The following is a 24,760-nucleotide window of genomic DNA, read 5'->3' on the forward strand; positions in this document are numbered from 1 at the left end:
ACAGACTGGGGACTATCCTGTCATAACCCATTTCTGCTCCCATCACTGCCCTGTAAATCTGTCAGCTGGATGTATAGCAGGGGTGAATTCCTCCCTAGTTCAACTTGTCATGTGCAATTCATGGCATGTGAGACATCTTGGTGAGTATTTAAAGGGGTCATCAGGTCATTGATGGGCGAGTCCTGATCTGCAGTATGTCAGATGGTAATGGGTGTCTGACTCCCCCCACCGAATCTGCTGTTATCTGCAGCGGTTGGATATGAGTGATAGATGTCCACAGCTCCTGCACTGTATGTTGGATAATGCTGAGTATTACAGTCACTTTCAAGCAAATTGGATATAAATTGCAAGAATCGTCAGCATCCACTACACAATGCTCTGAGCTGCTGTGTTCTGCTTCACCCATTGCTTCTATCGGGTCAGATGAGATTAGCTGGTCTGTGGGGGGTGTTGGGTGTCTGACCCTCCTCATCTTATATTGATAACTAACCGTAAGGATAGGTAATCAATATGGGAGTCCTGGACATTCCCTTTAAAATGATCATACACCTTATAAAGAGAACACGCAACATGATATTAGAGCCATGTCGTTGGTGAAGATATCCCCTTTGCTCGTCTTTAATCGGCATTTGAACTTTTCTGTTAATTATATCTCGGTGCACAGGGTCCGGACTGTACACGGGGTCTTCTTTCCCCGGCCCCTCCGCCTGCATCTGGTCTGTGAATGACCGGTCACTGCTGCGACTCCAAACAGGAGGCAGCAGAGGGGTCAGAGAAACGGACTGGGAGGAGAAGACCCCGTGTGCACCGTGATCTAATTAGCAGAAAACTTCAAATGCTGATTAAAGAGGAGCAACAAAGAGGTTTTTTTTTTATTAATCAGTATTAGGGTATGTGTCCACGTTCAGGTTTGCTTCAGGCTTTGGTCAGGATTTTATGCAGGTAAAATCCTGACCAAAAATGCACCTGAGGTCCCTGGCAGGTCACCTGCGGTGTTCCTGCGTGTTTTGCTCATTGTAGCAACATGCTGCATGCGTTTTTTACTGCACAGTGGAGACGGGATTTCATTAAATCCCCTCCACTATGCTGTAACATCTGGACGCTGCGTTTTTGACGCTGCGGCTCAGCGCTGCGTCAAAAGCGCAGCGTTTCCTGAATGTGGACACATACCCTTACAGCGACATTACACCCATGTCTTTACTGTACATTATAAAATCGTGCTGATGGGTTCTCTTTAAATGACAAATGGACACATTCTTGTGTATTGACTGAAGGCTAGTTACTGCAAACATTCATATACACAGTGCATTTGTTCCAAGATCTGGGCAAGTAAGTGTTGCTGCCTTGTTTTTTTTTTTTTTCTGCTGTTGAAAATTGAATTTTTGTAGATCTTGAGTCTCTAGTGGCTTTGCTATTTAGGTTATATACACATATTGTCAGCCAATCCTGCCCATGTTCTATATAGAGATGAGAGAAAGCTGATGTTACCCAATGGGATCAGGGTGTAAATTCAACAGCCTGACTCTCCCACCCTTCCCAAACATCTTGTGTCAGAGGGAGGTCAGGACACCCCCATAATCAGTGGATGGTCACTCTGAAATTCACCACTAGCTAGTGTTAATCCTGTGTATGTGTGTTGCCTTCTGAACCCTCCTAATTCAATGGCAAATGGGGCTCCTGTGTCGTTCCCCCCCCCCCCCCCTTCCTTTTTTTCCCCTCCAAGTTTTCGTAGCTGTTCTTTACTGGAATACCCCTATTCACAGGATATGATAACCTCTAAATTGATTGAGGTTCAACCAAAAAGACCACAGAGATTACCAGTATGGGGCTCTGTCGTCCTGCCTGTTTGTATGGAGAATGCTTGACCGCCACTCCACTTATTCTGAGACTGCCAGAGAAGACAATGTACTGCTTGCAAATCTCATCCAGAATTAATAACTGATCTAGGCAGGGGTTGGGGTCTACCCTGTGGGAAGTTGGTAACTACTGGACAACCCCTTCTCAAAAGCTAAAGTGACCATAATAAAACAAACACATATGGTTCTTTTCACCTAAATCGGCACCACTCCTCCAACGTTGACTCTTTGCCCCCTGCGGTGACATGACACTTGTTGTGTGATGACCACTGCAGCCAATCAGCTGCTGCTGATCAGCTGCACTTTTAGTATAGTCAGTAGTCATTAGATGAGATGTTGGTACATTCCTAGGAAGGCCCGTCCAGCATATCGTCCCTCCATCGTCCCCCTAGGCTGCTGCACTTTACACTGGGAGCAGCACTGGTGAAGCAGCACGCTCAGTCACATCTAGATCTTGTGGCTATGAATGGAAGGCACGAGACAACTGATGTCTTCTGTTCTTCATCGTACTGAACTCTGCCTCAGGCCATGTTCACTGAAGCTGCAGATAGGGACTTGACATCTGATATATGTGGAGGAATGGTTGTGACAAGCGTTCATGTCACACTTCTCTGAGGTTGAAGTTTAATGCTGTCTGCAGAGCTGACCAGCTGTAACATAATTTAGATGTGTGGTTGTCGTATATAATATACCATAATCGTGTAAGGAGTCTATCTTACATTTCTCTCTTATGCTAAAATCTAAGAAAAAAAAAAAAATGAATATCTCTATCTAGATTTTGCAGTCACATAATTAAGGTGTCCCTGTTGGTGTTTTGTGTGGCCGAAAGCGCTGGGTTCAGAATTTAGTTGGTTCTTGACATCCTATGCAGTCTTCTCTAATTGCCATGGTACAAATCCTTTATAATCACACGTATCTATTGTAGGTGCGACCTATAATCCTACTGTGTGAGCATAGCCCAAGGGCTAGGCTCATCTACCAACATTTCCAGTTATGCAGAACTGTCTCCCATGGCTTACTCATGCATGTATGTGCTTTCTCACTAACGCCGAACATCTGTCACTTTAGTGGTAGTTGTTCTTGGATATTCTGAGTGCTGTGAATACCTGTTGTTGTGAAAGATCAGTGTCGTAAAGTGGAGCAACATCCTGGGTCTCGTGGTGTTTGCTAAAGGAATAGGGATCAATAGTAAGCTGCTGTTCAAACATCACCTGTCAGTCCATTACCTGTATCTTAGGGTACCGTCACACAGTGCAGTTTTGATCACTACGACGGTACGATTTGTGACGTTCTAGCGATATCGTTACGATATCGCAGTGTCTGACACGCAGCAGCGATCAGGGATCCTGCTGAGAATCGTACGTCGTAGCAGATCGTTTGGAACTTTCTTTCGTCACTTGATCACCCGCTGACATCGCTGGATCGTTGTGTGTGACAGCGATCCAGCGATGCGTTCGCTGGTAACCAGGGTAAACATCGGGTAACTAAGCGCAGGGCCGCGCTTAGTAACCCGATGTTTACCGTGGTTACCAGCGTAAAAGTAAAAAACAAACAAACCGTACATGCTCACCATCTGATGTCCGTCCGGTCCCTTGCCGTCCGCTTCCCGCTCTGACTGTCTGCCGGCCGTACAGTGAGAGCAGATCACAGCGGTGACGTCACCGCTGCACTCTGCTCTCACTGTACGGCCGGATCTGTCAGAGCAGGAAGCGGACGGCAAGGGACCGGACGGACATTAGATGGTGAGCATGTACGTTTTTTTTTTTTTTTTTACTTTTACGCTGGTAACCACGGTAAACATCGGGTTACTAAGCGCGGCCCTGCGCTTAGTTACCCGATGTTTACCCTGGTTACCCGGGGACTTCGGCATGTAGATCATTAATAAATCAATGTAATGTAGCATAACATGCTGTTATAACCAAGTTTTGAATGCATTTGAAACATATTTCGTGTGCTATAGGAGTTTAAAAAAGGCACTGGAGGCTGACATCTTGTTTTCACAGTAGAAGCAGGACGCTATCCGTGTTATAATACGGCACCCCATGGTGATATGGTCGGCATCCATCTTATCTCCTATCTATTGTAATAGAACTCAATAAATTATGGGGTGCACACAGCATTTATAAAGTTGGTGCTCTGGAGAAAAAAAGTAAATATAGATTACTGTATATACTCGAGTATAAGCCGAGAATTTCAGCCCATTTTTTTTAGGCTGAAATTGCCCCCCTCGGCTTATACTCGTGTCATACCCAGGGGGAGCAGCAGCTGTCTAATAATACTCGTCTGCTCCTGGCTCATTAGTCATTACAGTAATGAATATCGACTCCCATAGGGGTGGAGCCACATATTCATTACTGTAATGAGCGGTACCATGTGACCGCTCAATACAGGAAGAAGCTGCCGGAGAACCAGGGACTGCACCGCGCCAGGAGCAGGTGAGTATAATGCAATGCGTGTTATTCACCTGTTCCACCGACGGCCGCCGATGCGTCTTCCCCGTCCTCTGCATTAACGCTCAGGTCAGAGGGCGCAGTGACGCGATTAGTGTGCGCGCCGCCCTCTGCCTTAACGTCTGTGCAGAGGATGGGGAAGACACAGCTGCGGCCGTCGGTGGAACGCGGAGCGGTGAATATAGCAAGTGCCGGGGGCCTGAGAGGTGAGTATATATTTTTCTTTTTTTTTTCTTTTTATTACCACAACAGCATATGGAGCAAATATCTCTATGGAGCATCTTATGGGGCCACTAGATGGTGGCCCGATTCTAACGCATCGGGTATTCTAGAATATGTATGCGCAGTGCGTTGCCCTGCCCACGCAGTGCGTTGCCCTGCCTTGCCCGCATCATATCCCTGTTAAAATGTAAAAAAAAAAAGAAGTTATATACTCACCTTCTGGAGCCCTGCTCGTGCGCTCCGGTCTGAAGAGTGCATTGCGGTCTCGCGAGATGATGACGTAACGGTCTCGTGTCATCATCTTGCGAGATCGCAGCATGGACCGGTTACCGGAGCGTCGCGAGCAGGAAAGGCCTGTTGTCGATCCGGGGGCCAACGGACGGTGAGTATATAACGATTTTTTTTTTTAATTTTATTATTTGTTACATTAGATCGTTTTACTATACATGCTGCATAGGTAGCATGAATAGTAAAAAGTTGGTCACACAGGGTTAATAGCTGTGGTAACTGAGTGCATTACACCGCGGCATAACGCGGTCCGTTACCGCTGCGATTAACCCTGTGTGAGGGCAGGCTGGAGGGGAGTACGGAGCAGGCACTGACTGCGGGGAGGAAGGAGCGGCCATTTTTCCGCCGGACTGTGCCTGTCGCTGATTGGTTGTGGCAAAACAGCTACGACCAAATCAGCGACTTGGATTCCATGACAGACAGAGGCCGCGACCAATGAATATCCGTGACAGAAAGACAGAAGTACCCCTTAGACAATTATATAGTAGATAATCAGCATTTGTGGAGCATTATACGGGGCAAATGTGTCTATGGAGCATCTTATGGGGCCCTTATTAACCTTTTATGCAGCATTATATGGAGCATCTTATGGGGCCCATCATGAACTGCAGGTTGTTGCTCCTTGCACTGCACTGGACAGGTGCACTCTTGTTTCACAGTTTCTCACTCTTGTATTGCATACACAGGAGCTGGCAGACTGTTGCAGATGCTTGGATGGATTATACAACACACTGCTCCTTGCAGGGGCCCCTCCCCTCCTGAAAACAGACAGGCACACACTCTCACTCCTTTCATAGGCTTTGGTATTGTAAAAAGCAGCTGAAAATTAGCATAAAAAACTCCCTGTGTGAACTTACCCTAAAGGTACCTTCACACTGAACAACTTCATAACGATAGCGATCCGTGACGTTGCAGCGTCCTGGATAGCGATATCGTTGTGTTTGACACGCAGCAGCGATCAGGATCCTGCTGTGACATCGTTGGTCGGAGCTAGAAGGCCAGCACCTTATTTCGTCGCTGGATCACCCGCTGACATCGCTGGATCGGTGTGTGTGTGTGACACCGATCCAGCGATGTCCACTGGTAACCAGGGTAAACATCGGGTTACTAAGCGCAGGGCCGCGCTTAGTAACCCGATATTTACCCTGGTTACCATTGTAAATGTAAAAAAACCCCAAATACTTACATACTCACCTTCTGATGTCTGTCGCGTCCCCCGGCGTCCGCTTCCCTGCACTGTCAGCGCCGGCCGCAAAGCAGAGCACAGCGGTGACGTCACCGCTCTGCTTTAGGGCCGGCGCTTACACAGTGCAGGGAAGCGGACGCCGGGGACGCGACAGACATCAGAAGGTGAGTATGTAAGTGTTTGGTTTTTTTTTTACATTTCCACTGGTAACCAGGGTAAACATCGGGTTACTAAGCGCGGCCCTGCGCTTAGTGTAAGCTTGCGAGCAGCAGGGCCCTCATTCCTCCTGGTATCTGTTTTGAACTGTGATTTCTGTTATGCTGTAATGTCTGTTGTCTGTATAAGTCCCCTCTATAAGTTGTAAAGCGCTGCGGAATATGTTGGCGCTATATAAATAAAATTATTTATTAGCTGGCAACACTGAGATCCATAGACAATATGGAAAGGAGTCTTCTGCTCACTGACAGACGCTCAATGGGATAGATGGGGGGGGATGGTAGGATGGAGCTGCAGGATAGTGGAGTAGCAAGCTGGGTGACAGTTAGAAGGCTTGGTAGAGGGAAGAGTGCCAGGGAGGCTAGTCCTGATCTGATAAGTTTGCTAAGTTGGCAGATGAGGGGGGGGTGCCAGTACAGGGGTAGCACTGCTGCAGCCAGGCATGTCCTCTGAAAGCCAGAGGAGTGACTGCTCCAGTAAGGAGGGAAATAGGAGAGCAGGGCAGGCCAGACAGGTGCTGGTAGTGGGGGACTCAATTATTAGGGGAACAGATAGGGCAATCTGTCACAAAGACAGGGATCGTCGAACGGTGTGCTGCCTACCTGGTGCTCGAGTCTGACACATCGCTGATCGGGTGGACAGATTACTGGGAGGGGCTGGTGAGGACCCAGCGGTCAAGGTGCACATTGGCACAAATGACAAAGTTAGAGGTAGGTGGAAGGTCCTTAAAGATGATTTCAGAGAATTAGGCTGCAAGCTGAAAGCAAGGACCTCCAACGTGGTATTTTCTGAAATACTGCCTGTACCACGTGCCACGCCAGAGAGGCAACGGGAGATTAGGGAGGTTAATAAGTGGCTCAATAATTGGTGTAGGAAGGAGGGGTTTGGGTTCCTGCAGAACTGGTCCGACTTCTCAGTTGGCTACAGGCTCTACGCTAGGGACAGGCTGCACCTCAATGGGGAAGGTGCAGCTGTGCTGGGGGAGAAAATGGCTAGAAGGTTGGAGTGTTTAAACTAGGGATTGGGGGGAAGGGTATTCATTTTATAGGAGGGGAAGATAGTGCAGATAGAGACCTGGGCACAAATAAGGAAGTTGGGGGTGGCGGTGGCATGGGGGGTGGGGTTAGAACAGTTAAAGGGAACCTGTCACCACGTTTTTGGAAGATGGGATAAAAATAGCGTTAAATAGGGGCAGAGGTGGGCGTTACATTAGTGTGTGTGTTATGCGTTTATTACCCACCTAAGTTGCCGAAATAACTTTGCAAAGTCTCCGTTTTCGCCTGTCAATCAGGCTGGTCAGGTCGCATGGGCGTTGTCTTCCCCCAGATTTGGCGTAGTTTTCCGTTGGTGGCGTAGTGGTGTGCGCATGCCCAAAGTCCGGAATCCTCTTCCAGGGGATTTAAAATAGCGCGGTGTTCGTTATTGCATTGGTGATCGGTGGGCGCGGCCATCTTCCTTTGGCCGCGCGTGCGCAGAAGCGGCGCTCTGCTGGCCGCGGCTTCAGGAAAATGGCCGCCGCGATATCCATCTGCGCACGCGCGGCATCCCGCGGCCATTTTCCTGAAGCCGCGGCCAGCAGAGCGCCGCTTCTGCGCACGCGCGGCCAAAGGAAGATGGCCGCGCCCACCGATCACCAATGCAATAACGAACACCGCGCTATTTTAAATCCCCTGGAAGAGGATTCCGGACTTTGGGCATGCGCACACCACTACGCCACCAACGGAAAACTACGCCAAATCTGGGTGAAGACACCACGCCCATGTGACCTGACCAGCCTGATTGACAGGCGAAAACGGAGACTTTGCAAAGTTATTTCGGCAACTTAGGTGGGTAATAAACGCATAACACACACACTAATGTAACGCCCACCTCTGCCCCTATTTAACGCTATTTTTATCCCATCTTCCAAAAACGTGGTGACAGGTTCCCTTTAATAATTTAAGAAAGAATAGAGGTACAGAGAGTAACATCAAGTGCATGTATACTAATGCCAGAAGCCTCGCCAACAAAATGGACGAATTAGAATTAATGTTGTTGGAGCATAATTATGACATGGTGGGGATATCTAAAACATGGCTGGATGAGAGCCATGACTGGGCTGTTAACTTGCAGGGTTATAGTCTGTTCAGAAATGACCGTACACAGATAAGCGAGGGGGAGGGGTGTGTCTGTATGCAAGTTCATCCTTAAATCCCATCCTGCGTGATAATATAGGTGAATCTAATGAAAATGTAGAGTCCCTGTGGGTAGAGATAAGGGGAGGGGGAAAAAATAATAAATTACTGATAGGGGTTTGCTATAAATCTCCAAAAATAATAGAAGCAATAGAGAATATCCTCGTAAAGCAAATGGATGAAGCTGCGACTCAAGGAGAAGTCATTATTATGGGGGACTTCAACTACCCTGAAATAGATTGGGGAACAGAAACCTGCAGTTCCAGCAAAGGTAATCGGTTTTTGACAACTATGAGAGACAATTACCTTTCACAACTGGTTCAGGACCCAACAAGAAGGGGGGCACTGCTAGACCTAATATTAACCAACAGGCCAGACCGCATAGCAAATATAAGGGTTGGGGGTCACTTGGGGAATAGTGATCACAAAATAATAAGTTTTCATGTATCATTTAATAAGATGTGTAGTAGAGGGGTGACAAGGACACTAAACTTCAGGAGGGCAAAATTTCCAATGGATGAGAGAGGATCTTGGTGCAATTAACTGGGACGATATCCTGAGACATAAAAATACACAAAATGGGAGACGTTTATTAGCATCCTGGATAGGACCTGTGCACAGTATATACCGTATGGGAATAAACATACTAGAAATAGGAGGAAACCAATATGGCTAAATAGAGCTGTAAGGGGCGCAATAAGTGACAAAAAGAAAGCATTTAGAGAATTAAAGGAAGTAGGTAGTGAGGAGGCATTAAATAAATACCAAAAATTAAATAAATTCTGTAAAAAGCTAATCAAGGCAGCAAAGATTGAGACAGAGAGATTCATTGCCAGAGAGAGTAAAAATAATCCCAAAATATTCTTTAACTACGTAAATAGTAAGAAACTAAAAAATGATAGTGTTGGCCCCCTTAAAAATAGTCTGGGGGAAATGGATGAGGATGAGGAAAAAGCCAATATGCTAAATGACTTTTTTTTCATCAGTATTTACAAAAGAAAATCCCATGGCAGACAAAATGACTAGTGATAAAAGTTCCCCATTAAATGTCACCTGCTTAACCCAGCAGGAAGTACGGCGGCGACTAAAAATCACTAAAATTGACAAATCTCCGGTCCCGGATGGGATACACCCCCTAGTACTGCAGTAACTAAGTACTATCATTGATAGACCATTATTTTTAATCTTTAACCCCTTTCTGACATTGGACGTACTATCCCGTCGAGGTGGGGTGGGCCCGTATGACCACCGACTGGATAGTACGTCCAGCGCGATCGGCGGCGCTCACGGGGGGGAGCGCGGCCGGGTGTCAGCTGATTATCACAGCTGACATCCGGCACTATGTGCCAGGAGTGGTCACGGACCGACCCCGGCACATTAACCCCCGGCACACCGCGATCAAACATGATTGCGGTGTGCCGGCGGTACAGGGAAGCATCGCGCAGGGAGGGGGCTCCCTGTGGGCTTCCCTGAGACCCCTGGAGCAACGCGATGTGATCGCGTTGCTGCGAGGGTCTCTTACCTCCTCCTCGCTGCAGGTGCCCGGATCCAAGATGGCCGCGGCATCCGGGTCCTGCAGGGAGGGAGGTGGCTTACCGAGTGCCTGCTCAGAGCAGGCGCTTGGTAAGCCTGCAGTGCTGTAAGTCAGATCGGTGATCTGACAGAGTGCTGTGCAAACTGTCAGATCACCGATTTGTGATGTCCCCCCCCCTGGGACAAAGTAAAAAAGTAAAAGAAAAAAAAAAATTTCCACATGTGTAAAAAAAAAAAAAAAAAAGAAAAAAAAATTCCTAAATAAAGAAAATATATATATATATATATATATATATATATATATATATATATATATATATATATATATATATATATATATATATATATATATATATATATATATTTCCCATAAATACATTTCTTTATCTAAATAAAAAAATAAAACAATAAAAGTACACATTTAGTATTGCCGCGTCCGTAACGACCCCACCTATAAAACTATATCACTAGTTAACCCCTTCACCGTAGGGGAAAAAAAAAAACGAGGCAAAAAACGCTTTATCATACCGCCAAACAAAAAGTGGAATAACACGCGATCAAAAAGACGGATATAAATAACCATGGTGCCGCTGAAAACGTCATCTTGTCCCGCAAAAAATGAGCCACCATACAGCGTCATCAAAGAAAAAATAAAAAAGTTATAGTCCTCAGAATAAAGCGATGCCAAAATAATTATTTATTCTATAAAATAGTTTTTATCGTATAAAAGCGCCAAAACATAAACAAATGATATAAATGAGGTATCGCTGTAATCGTACTGCCCCGAAGAATAAAACTGCTTTATCAATTTTAGCAAATGTGGAACGGTATAAACGCCTCCCCAAAAGAATTTCATGAATAGCTGGTTTTTGGTCATTCTGCCTCACAAAAATCAGAATAAAAAGCGATCAAAAAATGTCACGTGTCCGAAAATGTTACCAATAAAAACATCAACTCGTCCCGCAAAAAACAAGACCTCACATGACTCTGTGGACCAAAATATGGAAAAATTATAGGTCTCAAAAACTTTTTTGCTATAAAAAGCGTCTTTTAGTGTGTGACGGCTGCCAATCATAAAAATCCGCTATAAAAAATGCTATAAAAGTAAATCAAACCCCCCTTCAGCACCCCCTTAGTTAGCGAAAAATAATAAAATTTAAAAAATGTATTTCCATTTTCCCATTAGGGCTAGGGTTAGGGTTACAGCTAGGGTTAGGGTTGGAGCTAAAGTTAGGGTTAGGGTTGGGGCTAAAGTTAGGGTTAGGGTTTTGATTACATTTACGGTTGGGATTAGAGTTAGGGGTGTGTCAAGGTTAGGGGTGTGGTTAGGGTTACCGTTGGGATTAGGGTTAGGGATGTGTTTGGATTAGGGTTTCAGTTAGAATTGGGGAGTTTCCACTGTTTAGGCACATCAGGGGCTCTCCAAACTCGACATGGCGTCCGATCTCAATTCCAGCCAATTCTGCATTGAAAAAGTAAAACGGTGCTCCTTCCCTTCCGAGCTTTACCGTGCGCCCAAACGGGTTTACCCCAACATATGGGGCATCAGCGTACTCGGGACAAATTGGACAACAACTTTTGGGGTCCAAGTTCTCTTGTTACCCTTGGGAAAATATAAATTTGGGGGGCTAAAAATCATTTTTGTGGGAAAAAAAAGATTTTTTATTTTCACGGCTCTGCGTTGTAAACTGTAGTGAAACACCCGGGGGTTCAAAGTTCTCACAACACATCTAGATAAGTTCCTTGGGAGGTCTAGTTTCCAATATGGGGTCACTTGTGGGGGGTTTCTACTGTTTGGGTACATCAGGGGCTCTGCAAATGCAACGTGATGCCTGCAGACCAATCCATCTAAGTCTGCATTCCAAATGGCGCTCCTTCCCTTCCGAGCTCTGCCATGCGCCCAAACAGTGGTTCCCTCCCACATATGGGGTATCAGCATACTCAGGACAAATTGGACAACAACTTTTGGGGTCCAATTTCTCCTGTTACCCTTGGGAAAATACAAAACTGGGGGCTAAAAAATCATTTTTGTGGAAAAAAAGATTTTTTATTTTCACGGCTCTGCGTTATAACCTGTAGTGAAACACTTGAGGGATCAAAGCTCTCAAAACACATCTAGATAAGTTCCTTAGGGGGACTACTTTCCAAAATGGTGTCACTTGTGGGGGGGTTTAATGTTTAGGCACATCAGGGGCTCTCCAAACGCGACATGGCGTCCCATCTCCATTCCAGTCAATTTTGCATTGAAAAGTCAAATGGCGCTCCTTCCCTTCCGAGCTCTGCGGTGCGCCCAAACAGTGGTTTACCCCCACATATGGGGTATCGGCGTACTCAGGACAAATTGTACAATAACTTTTGGGGTCCATTTTCTCCTGTTACCCTTGGTAAAATAAAACAAATTTGAGCTGAAATAAATTTTGTGTAAAAAAAAAAAAAAAATAAATAAAAAAAAAAAATTAAATGTTAATTTTTATTCAAACATTCCAAAAATTTCTGTGAAACACCTGAAGGGTTAATAAACTTCTTGAATGTGGTCTTGAGCACCTTGAGGGGTGCAGTTTTTAGAATGGTGTCACACTTGGGTATTTTCTATCATATAGACCCCTCAAAATGACTTCAAATGAGATGTTGTACCTAAAAAAAGAATTGTTGTAAAAATGAGAAATTGCTAGTCAACTTTTAACCCTTATAACACCCTAACAAAAATAAATTTTGGTTCCTAAATTGTGCTGATGTAAAGTAGACATGTGGGAAATGTTACCTATTAAGTATTTTGTGACATATCTCTGTGATTTAAGGGCATAAAAATTCAAAGTTGGAAAATTGTGAAATTTTCAAAATTTTCGCCAAATTTCCGTTTTTTTTCACAAACACAAGTTATATCGAAGAAATTTTACCACTATCATGAAGTACAATATGTCACGAGAAAACAATGTCAGAATCGCCAAGATCCGTTGAAGGGTTCCAGAGTTATAACCTCATAAAGGGACAGTGGTCAGAATTGTAAAAATTGGCCCGGTCATTAACATGCAAATCACCCTTGGGGGTAAAGGGGTTAAAGAGTCCATAATAACAGGGTCTGTACCACAGGACTGGCGTATAGCAAATGTGGTGCCAATATTCAAAAGGGGGACAAAAACTGAACTCGGTAATTATAGGCCAGTAAGCTTAACCTCTACTGTGGGTAAAATCCTGGAGGGCATTCTAAGGGATGCTATACTGGAGTATCTGAAGAGGAATAACCTCATGACCCAGTATCGGCACGGGTTTACTAGGGACCGTTCATGTCAGACTAATCTGATCAGCTTCTATGAAGAGGTAAGTTCCGGACTGGACCAAGGGAACCCAGTGGACGTAGTGTATATGGACTTTTCAAAAGCTTTTGATACGGTACCACACAAAAGGTTGATACATAAAATGAGAATAATGGGGATAGGGGGAAAATATGTGTAAGTGGGTTAAGAGCTGGCTCAGGGATAGGAAACAAAGGGTGGTTATTAATGGAGCGCACTTGGACTGGGTCGTGGTTAGCAGTGGGGTACCACAGGGGTCAGTATTGGGCCCTCTTCTTTTTAACCTATTTATTAATGACCTTGTAGGGGGCATTCAGAGCAGAATTTCAATGTTTACAGATAACACTAAACTCTGCAGGGTAATCAATACAGAGGAGGACAATTTTATATTACAGGAGGATTTATGTAAACTAGAAGCTTGGGCTGATAACTGGCAAATGAGCATTAACCCCTTAGTGACAGAGCCAATATGGTACTTAAAGGGAACCTGTCACTCCCCCCCCCCCCCAGGCGTTTTTAACTAAAAGAGCCACCTTGTGCAGCAGTAATGCTGCATTCTGACAAGGTGGCTCTTTTAGTTCTGGGTGCTGTAATTGCCGAAATAATCAGTTTTATAATTTGACCTAAATACCTTGTCTTCAGAAAAGGAGGCAGGCCTTTCCCCCTGCTTTAGACGCCACACAGCCGTCACTCACATCTTCTTGGTGCCGGGCGCCGCCTCCTCACCGCTGTTTTGAAATGATGCGGCGCCTGCGCTCTTTTCTCCTGCCTTGGGCAGGCGCAGTGAGCGCTGGCCATCTGTCCTCTGTGCGTACGTACGCCCTGCCTGTGAATCCCAGCCCCGCAGTGTCTTATGATTTATTCATACTACGGGGCTGGGATTCCTGGGCATGCGCATTGCGTGTCTAAGCCTCTCACCCTCTCCCACCGCCAGCTACAGCGTGTGCATCCTCAGGTGATCCCTCCTCCGTGCAATCGCCTGGAACCTTGCCAAATCCTCACAGCTGCTGCTGTGTGTGTGTGTGTGTGTGTGGCAGGCGGTGGGAGAGGGTGAGAGGCTTAGACACACAATGCGCATGCCCAGGAATGGGCGATCACAATTTGCAGTCGCCGGTAAACAGTTAATTACCGGCGATCGCAAAACAGGGGCCGGTAAAAACCGACCCCGATCATGTTCTTTGGGGTCTCGGCTACCCCCGGCAGCCGAGACCCCAAAGATCTTCTGGGTGCCGGCTGGCAGGCGCACTGCGCATGTGCCCGCCATTTTTTTGCCAGAACAAGATGGCGGCACCCATCGGGACCCACGAGGAGCATCGGGGGAGACAGGTGAGTATCGGGGGGCGATCGGGGACCCTATTTCTCTGTCCTCTGATGTGCGATCACATCGGAGGACAGAGAAATTAAATGGGAAATCACTTTTTATCGGTCGTCCATGACAGCACTACGGAGAGAGGGGATCCGCCCTTCAGGAACAGGAAACCTACAGATACATAAGGGCGGCACCTCTCCCACGCATCAGTTGGTTTCCTGTTCCTGGAGGACAGGATTCCCTGCAGATACGACTTCGTTTCTCCTATCAATACCCAGGCCGGCTGTCCGACCCAGGTAGCGAGGGGGTCTCCTACCTCGGGTAGTGCGGGTCCCTGGAAGCGCCACGGTGGGTCCGGGTAGGGCTCCACGACAGTGAGCGGTGCAGTGTGGAGCGACGTCCGGAGGAGGTCCATCCCCAGTGGTCAGCAGGTGAGTATGTCCCCCCCGGGGTCCGCTCTCCCCCCTGGGCCTCGGTCTTCCCCACTCTGATCCCCGGTCGGTGCAGCGCGGCGTCCTGTGTGCTCCTTTTGATTCGGGACCGGAGCTGGGGGTCGGACGCCGGCCTCTGCCGCGGTCACCGCTGGGCTGCGGCCGTGGAAGCGGCGGTGGCGTAGCGGGGGGGCGGCTGGATGGTCCGGCGGCACCGTTCCCCAGCTTCCGGGCACGTTTCTGAGCGTTCTACCCGAAACCGGAAGTGACGCGCAGGGGGCGGGGCCAAAACCGGAAGTCAAACGCCGGCCGGTTTTTTTCTAAAAACGCCGCTGTCCTGCATGCGGCGGGGGGGGGGGGGGGGGGGCGTTTGGGTGCAGGGGGGGGTGGAGCAGTCACCTGCAAGTCGGGGGGGTGGATTTGGCCACACACCTGCACTGATTCCGGATCCGGGGGAGGGCTATTTATAGCCAAACAGAATGCTGCAGCACTGCTTGTGAGCCCATCTGCAGCTATGGATGAGCCGGAAGCTGCCGTCGGTCTGCTGGAGCAGGAGCAGGATGGATCCTCGGAGAAGTCCCATGCGAACCCCCAGCTGAAGACCCGCGGACGCAGTAACCAGACCAGTCGCAGATCTAAGCAGAAGGATCTGGACCGACCCCCCAGTAATCCGGTACCTACCGCTACTGCCTGGGTAAGAGATCTTCGTGAATGTACCCTGATGCAGTCTTTTCCTATGTTTATTTCCGTAGGGGAAAAAAAGCGCTGGTAAATCAAAAAACAAGGAGTGCGCGCTATGCGCTTGCCCTTTGCCAGACGCCTACCCTAAGAGACTTTGTCAGTCGTGTGTACGGCAGACGGTAGGAAATAAATTGATGGGAACACTGATAGCGGTAGCGCCAGATAAATTACATAGCCTTTTTCTCCGCTCCCATAGGTGGCGGAAGAGTCTCCTGATTTCACATCAAGCCTTAGGGAGATTATCAGGAAGGAGGTGAAAGATTCCCTGAAATCCCTGTCCCGGGGGGAGTCTTCAAAAAGAAGAAGGGAGCCTAGCGCCTCAGAGTCGGAGTTGTCCGCTGGCCCTAGTAGGGAGAATGAGTCAGACGCCTCTGTCTCCTCAGCGTCCTCTTCGGAAGAGGAGTCTAACCGGTTCTGTTTCCCATTGGACCAAATGGACAAACTTATTAAGTCAGTTAGATCCACCATGGGGGTGGCTGATGAAAGGCCAGAACTCTCTACACAGGACCTAATGTTTGGCGGTCTAGACCCTAAAAAACGTAGGTCTTTTCCGCTCAATGACAAGGTCCAGAACCTCATCAAAAGGGAATGGAAAAAACCGGAGAAGAAAGGTTCTTTTCCACCTGCCTTTAAATGCAGATATCCCTTTGAGGACCCCATGGTGAATACATGGGATAAGGCGCCGAAATTGGACGCAGCGGTGTCTAAGGCGTCTAAAAAATCATCTATCCCCTTCGACGACATGGCTTCCCTAAAGGACCCTCTCGATAAGAAGGCTGACTCATTCCTTAAAGGGACATGGGAGATGTCGGCGGGTGCCCTGAGACCTGCTGTAGCGGCGACATGTGCAGCCAGATCGATGATGGTCTGGCTGGATCAGCTAGGGTCTAAGTTGGAAGGCGGTGTTTCCAGAGACTCTATGTTGAAATTCCTGCCAACAATTCAGAATGCCGCTGCCTTTCTCGCGGACGCATCTGCGGATTCGGCAAGAATGGCGGCTAGGGCGGCCGGACTATCAAACGCAGCACGCAGGGCCCTATGGCTGAAATGTTGGCCAGGTGACCTTCAATCCAGATCCCGTCTGTGCTCTATCCCATGCGAAGGGGAATACCTGTTTGGTCCAGTCCTAGACGAACTGCTGGAGAAAGCTGGAGACGAGAAGAAAAAGTTTCCCAATCTACCAGCTACCTCTTACAGGCGTCCCTTCACAGGGAAAAGATTCTTTCGGAGGAGACCAGCCAGAGACCAGAGCAGATGGGATGAGAAAAAGAAGAAAGGTACTGGATTTATGTTTGGAGGTGGAGGACGTCAGGAGCCATCCCGTGAGGTCAAAAAACCACCCCAATGACTAGTCGCCCCGGTGGGAGGTAGACTATCTGCCTTCTACCCGGCCTGGTCCAAAATCTCCAGTAGTGATTGGATTTTGGGGTTAATAGCTACGGGTCTGCGGCTAGAGTTCTCCTCCATCCCTCAGAACTTCTTCAGAGTTACCCCACTCGGGTCCTCTCCAGCAGAACAGGCGGCCCTGGAAGCAGAAGTTCACGACCTGCTCAGTAAGAATGTCCTGTCAGAGGTTCCGGAAGGAGAACAGGGTAGAGGATTCTACTCTCCTCTATTTCTAATAAGTAAACCTGATGGCTCCTTCAGAACAATTATTAACCTTAGGGCTCTTAATAATTTCCTGACCGTCCAATCATTTAAGATGGAAACTATTAACACCGCAATAAAGCTGCTGTTTAAAAACTGCTTTATGGTAGTATTGGATTTGAAGGACGCCTATTACCATATCCCCATTTATGCAGGTCACCAACGATACCTGAGGGTGGCGGTAAGGTTGGATGGGGTAATCAGACACTTCCAGTATAGGGCCCTCCCCTTTGGTATATCGGTCGCCCCTCGAGTGTTTACCAAAGTTATGGCGGAGGTTATGGCTCACTTGCATGAGTCCAACATTCTAATAATCCCCTACCTGGACGATCTCCTTATCGTAGGTAAAACGGCGGATCACTGTCTGGAACAGTTACATAAAGTGATGTCTGCTCTGGAGCGTCTGGGGTGCATGCTAAATGTCAAAAAATCACGCTTACAGCCCATGACGGTGCAGCGATTTTTAGGCCTGACCCTGGATTCCCAGGTTCAGGAATGCCGTTTGCCTCAAGAGAAAATTGATCGCCTGCACCTTCAGGTGCTGAATGCCTCTAAAAACCCCACCATGTCCCTTAGAAGAGCCATGTCTCTGTTGGGCTCTCTCGTCCTGTATTCCAGCGGTCCGATGGGCCCAGTATCATACGAGGATACTTCAGGGCGAGGTGCTGTTACAACAAAAAAGGTTGGGGGGATGTCTGGAGAGCCTGATGACCCTATCCCAAGACGCTATTATATCCCTCGGATGGTGGCTAGTCCAAGAGAACCTGTCCACAGGGGTCCCCTGGGAATATAATGTAACTCGTATAGTCACCTCGGACGCTAGCCCTTCTGGATGGGGGGCTCACATGGGGGATACATTGATCCAGGGGCTTTGGGATCAGGATCAGATAGAAATGTCTTCCAACCTAAAGGAGTTAACGGCTGTGGAACAGGCAGTTAAATCACTCCTTGTCTATCTACAGGGCCACCACGTGCGGGTATTCTCGGACAATCGGGTCGCCGTGGCATACATAAATCACCAAGGCGGGACTCGTTCCAAATCCCTAATGTGCGTAGCAGATCGTCTATTCCATCTAGCAGAGCAACATCTTCTCTCATTGACGGCTCTTCACATAAGAGGGGCAGAAAACACTACAGCGGATTTCTTAAGCCGCAACACATTGAGGCAGGGGGAGTGGTCCCTGAACGACTCCATCTTCAACCTCATCGTGGAAAGATGGGGTCAACCAGAAATAGACCTGTTTGCCACAAAAGAAAACAGGAAAGTGGCACAATTCTGCTCTCTCAACCCCAGAGAAAATCCTCTGTCAGTAGACGCCCTCCTCATAGACTGGAACTTCAGGCTAGCCTACGCCTTTCCTCCCCTGTCTCTACTTCCTCTGGTGGTGAGGAAAATCAGGAAGGACAAAGCCACAGTGATAATAATTGCCCCCTTCTGGCCCAGAAGGACGTGGTTTCCATGCCTGAGGGCTATGTCGATATCCGACCCATGGGTCTTGCCAGACATCCCGGATCTCCTGTCCCAGGGCCCAGTCTACCATCCTCGGGCGGTTGGCCTTCATCTGACGGCGTGGATTTTGAGCGGGCGCTGTTAAAGGATAGGGGGTTCTCTCCGGGCCTCATTAACACTCTACTGAAGAGCAGAAAAATAATCACCACAAAGATTTATGTTAGGATCTGGAAGAGGTTCCTTCAAAACTCGGGGGTAATAGCTGGTCAGTCAATACCAATAGACCAGATTTTAGAATTCTTACAGAAAGGGTTAGATATGGGGTTATCCCCAAATACACTTAAAGTGCAGGTATCAGCCTTAGGGGCCCTCTTTGGCTGCAACATTGCTGAGAATCACTGGGTCAGCAGATTCATCAGAGCGACAAAACGGTCCAGGCCAATGGTGAAGAATAGGGTCATGCCATGGGACCTGAACCTAGTCCTCTCAGCCATGACAGAGGCCCCATTTGAGCCAATTGCATCAGCCTCTATTAAAAATGTATCACTTAAAGTAGCCTTCCTGGTGGCCCTAACATCGGCGCGTAGGATAGGCGACATCCAAGCATTATCCAGGGTTCCCCCTTACATGCAGCTTAGGGATGATAGAGTGATACTATCCCCTGATCCAGCATATCTTCCTAAAGTAGTGTCCAGGTTCCACAGAACACAGGAAATAGTTCTTCCATCCTTCCTCCCCAATCCTACTAACGATAAGGAAAGGAAGCTACACACTTTAGATGTAAAAAGATGTATCCTGGAATATCTGGCAGTAACTGATCCCTGGAAGATAGATAACGCCCTATTCGTGTCCTATCAGGGTAGTAGGAAGGGTCACAGGGCATCAAAATCTACTTTAGCTAGATGGATCAGGGAGGCTATCTCGCTGGCATACATCTCAAAGGGCAAGCCGGCGCCTGAAGGTCTGAAAGCGCATTCCACTAGAGCTATGGCGGCTTCGTGGGCGGAAAGATTGGAGGTGTCGATCGACCAAATTTGTAAGGCTGCTACTTGGTCTTCTCCACACACATTCTATAACCATTATAGATTGAACTTGGGTGCCTCTTCTGACATTTTGTTTGGTGTAAGGGTGCTGCAAGCTGTAGTCCCTCCCTAGTTAGTTACTCTCTGTAATTCTCTCCGTAGTGCTGTCATGGACGACCGATAAAGTCTTAGTTACTCACCGGTTAACGGTGTTTTTCGGAGTCCATGACAGCACCTGTACATACCCTCCCGTCTTCTTAAGTTCTGGGTGTACACCTCTTCCTTTATTTATATAATTCACGGGTAGTGAATAGTTAGTTATTTGTATCATTGTTTATTATGTATGCTATTAACCTTGGTGGTCCTCTTGTGCTCTGTAAACCAACTGATGCGTGGGAGAGGTGCCGCCCTTATGTATCTGTAGGTTTCCTGTTCCTGAAGGGCGGATCCCCTCTCTCCGTAGTGCTGTCATGGACTCCGAAAAACACCGTTAACCGGTGAGTAACTAAGACTTTTTTTTTTTTTTTTTGCGACTTCCGGTAAACAGTCAATTACCGGGGGTCGGTAAAAAAAACCCCTGAATCATGTTCTCTGGGGTCTCGGCTACCCCCGGTAACCGAGACCCCAGAGAAAATCCGACTCTGGGTGGCGCTATTCACTTTTTCCACAGCGCCGTTAATTAACGGCGCTGTGGTTAAAGTACCCTTACCTGCCGCCATTAAAAGGCGTATCGGCGGTCGTTAAGGGGTTAATGGGGATAAATGTAAGGTCATGCACTTGAATAGAAGTAATAAGATGTATAACTATGTGCTTAATTCTAAAACTCTGGGCAAAACAGTCAATGAAAAAGACCTGGGAGTATGGGTGGATGACAAACTCATATTCAGTGGCCAGTGTCAGGCAGCTGCTACAAAGGCAAATAAAATAATGGGATGCATTAAAAGAGGCATAGATGCACATGAGGAGAACATAATTTTACCTCTATAAATCACTAGTGCGACCACACTTAGAATACTGTGCACAGTTCTGGTCTCCGGTGTATAAGAAAGACATAGCTGAACTGGAGCGGGTGCAGAGAAGAGCGACCAAGGTTATTAGAGGACTGGGGGGTCTGCAATACCAAGATAGGTTATTACACTTGGGGCTGTTTAGTTTGGAAAAACGAAGACTAAGGGGTGATCTTATTTTAATGTATAAATATGAGGGGACAGTACAAAGACCTTTCTGGTGATCTTTTTAATCATAGACCTGAGACAGGGACAAGGGGGCATCCTCTACGTCTGGAGGAAAGAAGGTTTAAGCATAATAACAGATACGGATTCTTTACTGTAAGAGCAGTGAGACTATGGAACTCTCTGCCGTATGATGTTGTAATGAGTGATTCATTACTTAAATTTAAGAGGGGACTGGATATCTTTCTGGAAAAGTATAATGTTACAGGGTATATATACTAGATTCCTTGATAGGGCGTTGATCCAGGGAACTAGTCTGATTGCCGTATGTGGAGTCAGGCAGGAATTTTTTTTCCCCAAAGTGGAGCTTACTCTTTGCCACATGGTTTTTTTTTTTTTGCCTTCCTCTGGATCAACATGTTAGGGCATGTTAGGTTAGGCTACGGGTTGAACTAGATGGACTTAAAGTCTTCCTTCAACCTTAATAATTATGTTACTATGTTACCGCTGGGATACCCTGGGACTGCAGCATTGCCCCACTTCTGCTGCCGCCGGCTTCCTGAGGAAGGGACCATGCCTCCTGTGAGCAGCAGCAGGAGGCGGCTAACAGAAGACCTCATACTCGCTGTCCCGGCATCTCACTCCCTGCGGCGCTTCCTGTGCCAAGTGGCCACATGGTACTGCTCATTAAGGTAATGAATATGCACGCGCCTCCACTCCCATAGGCATTGAGCGCATATCGATTACCTTAATGAGCAGTACCACGTGACCAATGAGCACAGGAGGAGCTGCTGCGCCCGGACACTGGGGATGCAGCGAGGAGGGTGAGTCGGACTTGGGGGGGGGGGGGGGGGGGGAGGGTTAGGCTGGGCTGATGTGAGCCATGCATACAACAGGGGTAGCCACACATAGCAGGACAGGGATGAGGGGACAATGCATACCCGGCTGATACTCGAGTCAATAAGCTTACTCAGTTTTCTGTGGCAAAATTAGGTGCTTCAGCTTATACTCGAGTATATACGGTATTTTCCACCCCAAAATTTGGGGTGCGTCTTATAATCCGAAAAATACGGTATCTATGTGTATTAGTGAAGACCACTCGTTCACATGCCTTTTTTGTGGAACAGCCCCAAAACTGCAATGGGTACATGTTCTAACCATGAAAAACACATAGGACTGATGTCTGAATGAGCCTCAAAGAGAGCCTGACAGCGGATACTTGCTGCTCAATTCAAATCGGATAGTGCAGTGCGAGCACACAGCGCATGGCGCTGTGACCAGTGTTACTTAAAAAAGCCGCTGTATATCTACAGGACATCTAGCTACTCTATCTGTATATAAGATTGATTTTATTAGTTTTGTAAACTAGCTTTACGTTACATAGAGAATTGCAGTATCTAAAAGATGATGATAAAATCGCATTGCATACGGAAGCTAGGTGAGAAATTGCATTGTAGTCGCATGACACTAGTCCTGCTTTTCTGGATTAACATCAAAGCTTTTTTTTTTTTTTTGCGGGATCCAAACTTGTGGATCTGCCGGCTATTTTGAGAGGGACTGACTCCAGAATGGAATGATGCATGATTTGTTTTAAATAAAAAAAAAAAAAAAAAACAGAATCCATCACCGGATTCCATCATTCGACCTTATGTTTCATTTGTTTTTTTCAACGGACATAAATGTTACTATGTACGTTTTCTCCGGCCACAGGAAAACGAATTTTCGACGGGTGAAACATGAGGCCATCCGTCGCAATCCGGTGCTAATACAAGTCTATGAGAGAAAAACTGATCCAACGCCAACTGTTGCCGTATCCGTTTTTTTTTCTAAATTCGACTTATTGTCTGACTGCCAAAAACTGATGTGTGAAAGCAGCCTCAGTCCTGTGGGGCTTTTCAAAGTATGTTTGTCTTTTTTTTTTTCTTCCCCCGAAACGGTGTATAATTTCGGAGTCAATCATGCCTGATTGAAATGCAGCCTATGTCTGGTCTGATACATGTTGCTCATAGATCAGGCATCCTGTATCAGCTGATAACAGAACCAGGCAACATTTTAAACACAAGGGGGAGATTTAGAGCACTAAGTAGTGCAAAAGAACCCCCCACCAAAGCAAACAACCAACTCCATAAGGACTATAGAAAAGGAGTACAGCAGGAGCATATAGATAATCAGAGAAAAATACTTTATTAAATAACATTTAACAAGATTAAAGTGCAAGCAATATACAAAAGACAAGATCAAATAAGGTGCTCAAGGATGATTAAAAAGAATGGGTATTCCCCGGTGTGAACTGTCCATAAGGCCAACATGCATGATTGCAGAGAGGAAAGTGCTGCCAAAATGCCATGTGCCAAACTACCAGTGAGTGAGAAGTACCTCACGGCGTAAAAGTAACAAATATCAGAAGCAGCGCTTACCAATGCAGGGCACCAGGACAGGAGACACCGGGTGGGACCCACCAGCTCAAACCCCGACGCACGTTTTGCCCTCCGATGTACTTGCTTTTTCAAGGGGAAGCCTGTATCAGCTGTCCGGTTTCCTTTAGGGTATGTGCACACGTTGCAGATTTGGCTGCGGATTCACAGCAGTTTTCCATCAGGTTTACAGTACCATGTAAACCTATGGAAAACCAAATCCGTGGTGCTCATGGTGCGAAAAATACAGCGCGGAAACGCTGTGGATTATTTTCCGCAGCATGTCTATTCTTTGTGCGGATTCTGCAGCGTTTTTACACCTGCTCCTCAATAGGAATCTGCAGGTGTAAAACCGCAGGTGAAATCCGCAGTGCGTTTTTACCTGCAGATTTTTCAAAAACTGTGTGGAAAAATCCGCAACGTGGGCACATAGCCTTAAGACTGTTAATTTTTAAACTGGAGGCCACAACCCTTTCATGAACAGGGCAGTAATATATCAGACACATTGAACAGCGGTATACTCATAGCACCAGCAGTTCTGTTACTGCCACTTTTGCTCTTTGATAATAAGATCTTCATGTGACCAGATGATGCATACTCTAAAAATAACACTGTTTAACCCCTTCCCGACATGTGACGGGATAGTACGTCACATGTCGGGACCCCCGCTTTGATGTGCGCTCCGGCGGTGAGCGCACATCAAAGTCGCGACATGTCAGCTGTTTTTTACAGCTGACATGTGCGCGCAATAGCGGCGGGTGAAATCGCGATCACCCGCCGCTATTAACTAGTTAAATGCCGCTGTCAAACTCAGACAGCGGCATTTAACTACCGCATCCGGCCGTGCGGCCGGATATGAGCGCATCGCCGACCCCCGTCACATGATCGGGGGTCGGCGATGTGTCAGGAAGGTAACCATAGAGGTCCTGGAGACCTCTATGGTTACTGATCGCCGGTGGCTGTGAGCGCCCCCCTGTGGTCGGCGCTCACAGCACACCTGCATTTTAGCTACATAACAGCGATCTGATGATCGCTGTTATGTAGCAGAGCCGATCGGGCTGTGCCTGCTTCTAGCCTCCCATGGAGGCTATAGAAGCATGGTAAAAGTAAAAAAAAAAAGTAAAAAAAAAATGTGAAAAAAATAAAAAAAATATAAAAGTTTAAATCACCCCCCTTTCGCCCCAATCAAAATAAATCAATAAAAAAAAAACCCAACCTACACATATTTGGTATCGCCGCGTTCAGAATCGCCCGATCTATCAATAAAAAAAAAGCATTAACCTGATCGCTAAACGGCGTAATGAAAAAAAAAATCGAAACGCCAGATTTACGTTTTTTTGGTCGCCACGACATTGC

At 47.0% G+C, this 24,760-nt stretch overlaps 1 protein-coding gene across 8 annotated transcripts in view; it reads left to right on the forward strand.

Annotated features, from left to right (window-relative positions):
• The window catches only part of ANXA7 (annexin A7), a 93,993-nt gene that overhangs the window by 1,256 nt on the left and 67,977 nt on the right, over positions 1–24,760 (forward strand). The gene's annotated exons all lie outside the window — the stretch shown is intronic.

This window comes from Ranitomeya variabilis, chromosome 4 (assembly GCF_051348905.1).
Source record: "Ranitomeya variabilis isolate aRanVar5 chromosome 4, aRanVar5.hap1, whole genome shotgun sequence".
NCBI classification, from domain to species: Eukaryota; Metazoa; Chordata; class Amphibia; order Anura; family Dendrobatidae; genus Ranitomeya; species Ranitomeya variabilis.